The sequence below is a fragment of the Oculina patagonica genome, chromosome 2 (genome assembly GCF_052425735.1).
Source record: "Oculina patagonica isolate OP01 chromosome 2, crgOcupat, whole genome shotgun sequence".
NCBI lineage: Eukaryota > Metazoa > Cnidaria > Anthozoa > Scleractinia > Oculinidae > Oculina > Oculina patagonica.
This window is the reverse complement of record NC_135759.1, coordinates 31,061,480-31,065,624: the sequence shown is the minus strand read 5'-3', so window position 1 is coordinate 31,065,624 and position 4,145 is coordinate 31,061,480. Positions and strand designations below refer to the sequence as shown.

At 38.3% G+C, this 4,145-nt stretch overlaps 1 long non-coding RNA gene across 1 annotated transcript; it reads right to left on the bottom strand.

The window, feature by feature from the left end:
- Nucleotides 1-1,237: 1,237 nt before the first annotated feature.
- LOC144644101 (uncharacterized) lies at nt 1,238-2,494 on the bottom strand. The gene is made up of 2 exons (XR_013569038.1): nt 1,915-2,494; nt 1,238-1,775 (listed from the first exon to the last, which is right to left on the bottom strand). It is a non-coding gene; the product is annotated as an uncharacterized LOC144644101 (long non-coding RNA).
- Between the last annotated feature and the right edge of the window lie 1,651 nt (nt 2,495-4,145).

The following is a 4,145-nucleotide window of genomic DNA, read 5'->3' as shown; positions in this document are numbered from 1 at the left end:
GAGCCGGGGAAGTACAACAAGATGTGGCAGTCGTTAGGCAGAGATGTCCAGGATCGTCATGGCAGTAGAAGGGGAGATCGAGAGAAAGCGCCAGGTGGCGGCGGTCAAACTGTGCACAATAGCGGGCGCGAGAAAGAACCATTGACAGCAGCAAAACTCAAGGACAACTCAGAAGAGAATCGATCCACACAGTTTCCAAATCAAGAAAAGAACTCAAAGACACACTCGCGATATCGCTCACCCAGGCATGTGTTACCCAGAATTATTTTACCTGACTAAACTGAAATTATTAGCGGGCGCGAATCATGATAAGGGCGGAAAAACAGCAATGTCGTTTGACGAATAGCGGGGAAAAGGCGAGCAGATTACAAACGCATCAATATCATAAACAGTATCACGAGTTGACATCTCGAGTCTTTCTTGGAAACATCTGGCGAACATCGTTTCTATATCATGGACCTTGGCCTATGTTGAAGTTCAGCTGCATTGGATATCTAACCATGACAGGAAACAAGCCAAACCACGACTCGCGTGGCACGGAAACGATTTTACCCGATCGTGATAAAACGGACAACACTTACACATAGCTTCCATAGCTTGTAATAAAATTAGCGGATAATTAGTTATTGTATATATGATAATTAGTTATTGTATATATCTATCTACATCTTTTATCAGTAAAAACAATCAGAAAATAAGTGTTTTGCTAACAAACGACCCTTGGCTTTGCTGCCGATACGATAACCAATAATGCTACACTTAGTTTTAGGGTTTAACTGAGTACTGTTGACAACTAAAGTGAAACACTTTAATATAAATTGTTGCCTGCAATGCACAAACCGCATTGATGCCAAAATACGTGCGCGTTTATTTTTAGCCATTCCGATCGTTTATTTTGCGTTGCAGGAGAGATGGGCTTGCTGAAATGTTTGCAAAAACACGTAATTTGATCTGAGGTTACCAGAAGTTTCTCTTCGGATCATTCAATATTTATTTGTTTTGATGCTGATAAGTTATAACTGACAACTTGTAAATTTTCTTTCTCAGAAAGACTTTTTAGAAATACTGAAAGAAAGTACCGTACGGGATGTCAGTCACTCGACGACAAAAAGAAGAAGAAAAAGTACCCTTCGGCGTTTAAAAACTAAAATACACACTTCCAAATATCGCACAATGAAAATAAAACAATTAAACTTTTCATTTGTGGTGTCCTGTTGAAAGTTGACCACTCCAAAGGTTTCTGGTGTTGATGTTTTATTTACAATAAAAAATGACTTGTTTTAATATTTAAAAGTACTATACACACGAGAAAGCTGCAAACAGAATCCTACCCGGCAATGAATCAGCTGATCATTGCTAACTGTTAAAAGCCGTGTTTAACACTGAATGGTAAATACACGTCTTTGCGTCGAAAACTCTCTTTGCATCCGGCCTAATCTTACTAAGGAAACTAATCCTCTTACAACAGCGGTAAGCCTAATCTAAAGTAAGTACTTATCACAAGAAACCTCTATAACAGCTTCTGAAAAGTGTCCAACGTTTTATCCCAGTCGTCATATAGCCGCCTACGTATGATTTGTATCAAAGCAAGTTCGTTCTTCTGAGTACTAGATTAAATATGTCTTTAACTGTTGCACATGTTAGTGAAATGAAAGAAAGCCAGTCTTTAACCATATCTTGTCTGTTTTGTTTGTGAGGCGATCAGTCTTCGTCAAGAGAGCCAATTGCAATCACTCAGTCGTCCAGTGTGGGGATTCGTGCCATCTGTTGTACCTCTGCAAGAAGAAATACACAAAATGTTTTTTTTTTTTTTTTTTTTTTTTTTTTACAGAGTGGTTTCTGACAAACAACGACAAAGGAAGCTAAATCGTATATAAAACATCAACAGAACACATTTAGAGTATGATGACTTACCACTGGCAGTCTGTCGTCTTTACGCTTAGGGTGATTCCTTTCCATCCTTGTAGAATTTTTTGGCTTTTTTGTGATTGGCCTTCTCCGACTTTTTCTGTTAGCACTAACGCGACCATGAATTAGAATAGTTATTCTTCCATTGCTTTCCTCAACAATGACTAACAATAAGACGACTGCAATGAACACAAGAGTTGTTTTCTTCATATTGCGTTTCTCCACAAAGCTGCGTTACCTGCAAGTTTTTTTTACGAGGTGCTCTCTTTAGTTGTTCTTTTGTGGAAGTGAGGTCCTTCCAAGCAGGATTTGAATATATCACAAAGTTCCTTGAAGATTAAGACGTGCGGTTTCCTCAGCTATCATTAAACTGTCACTAGGGCGTTCGCGACAGGGTATGAAACTATTTTTCATTTGTTTTTCCCCTGCATTAATTCCTTTTATAACCTTAAGGAGGAAACTTTGACATCAATACCTTCATTGTCTGTTTTCTTTGTAGTACCCGCGACAGTCCGGGAGTAGAAATTTCAGCTACGAGCAAAATGTTCAACATTTTAATTCCACTCTGTCAAGTTAGATGATAATTCCGTCTGGCACGGTGACACTAGCTGGCAGTTAATTGGCATTTTGTTGTTTAATTTATTTAAACACGGTTACTCATGGTTTCTCACGGTTATTGCATGTGACTGTCGTGTTCAGTATAAGCTTTCCTAAGGGCGATTAATATCTAATTTCTCCCTACAGTGCCAATAGATTGTCAAGCAGTGAGGATTCGAGAATGTCGACAACTACAATAAAGAGATGTTGCTTGATCTTCGCCAAATTCTCAAAAAACATCAAAGGAATAAAAAGCAAAAAACTAATATTTCAAGCTTTAAGTAAAACAAGGTTATCTGAAAAGCTTCGTCTGAAAACACGTTAAAGAGAACTGAGGTGACAGTTGAGTGCAAACGGATTCTGGCAGTACTTAAATAAACATTTGTTTGTGCTCTTGACCCAAGCTATAAGTACAATTCAGTATACTAAGACACTATTGTTGTTAAGCTGCAAATCCGGAAAAAGTTCTTCAAGTCAAACTCAGCTGTCCAACTATTCTTTGCTTTAATGAAACAAAGTGATGCTTTCAACGTTTTTACGCTTAAAAGTTTAATTATTCTCACCTCTTTACCACTCTACACGCTTCCCAATCAATGAGTGTCATAGTGTCATCGGCGTTTTGACACGCCTCCACTAATTAACTCAACAGTTTGAGAACCGACACAATTTTCAAAATACGGCATTGAAACTTAAATGTTAGTGAAGTCTTGAGCGTTGGGACTTAAACGGGCGCCTTAGTTATTGGTTCAATTGGTTGTGTTATGTGCCATGTTTTTTGTCTATTTCTCAGATATTTCAGTGATGATTCAAAGGTCGATCGCTCGATCAAGTTCCCAATGGTTGAAGTGGGCTAATCCGATGAGCAATAATAGGATTTTTTCTAAGCGTGTTATGGCAAGGAAGATTTGTGGTTAATGGGCTCTTGTGCTGACAAACAGAGCACTTCTTTTTGTCGAAAATGTAAATACTAAAATACGATTATTCCGGTTTGATTACTTGTTAGACGACCTCAATATGCTTAAATCCTCGGTAGCGGAAATAGTGAAGGGGGCAAGACTTCCTATCACTCGTCAGCTGCACGCCCATCATAAACACTTCTGTGCTAAATTTAGGTTAGTTTCCATTTTAGTGTTTTGCTATTTTTCAAAAGTAACATTGGGTCACAGCTGAGGTAACTCCAATTATCTTAGTAATCTGCTGTCTAATTAAACATGTTAAAAGGTCTATAAACTATAATTCCTACGCGTCTATGAATTTGAGTCTTCCAATTTTTGGCTCGGACTTAAAATTCGTGAAAAAAGAACTGTGGCAATTGAAAAACGTCGCACCGCATTCCAGTTATTTGAGGTTGTTTGTTAGGTTAGATTTATTTCATTCTGTCAGCACGTTAAGTCATGAATGGTAATGACTGACAATGCAGCCTTCTTTAGTCCCACGGACAGATCCATACTTTAATACATTTCTCTTTCGGAGATTGTTTCGTTTTCTCTGAAATCATAGATGAGGTGGGTCATTCTTATGTACTGATCCCGAATTTTGCCTAAAAATGTGTCAAGGGAAGTAACCAATTTCCTTTTGAGGGCTCATGCGGTGACGTGTTGTTAAAGCGCATGTCACCATCGAGCAACCTCAAATAGCTA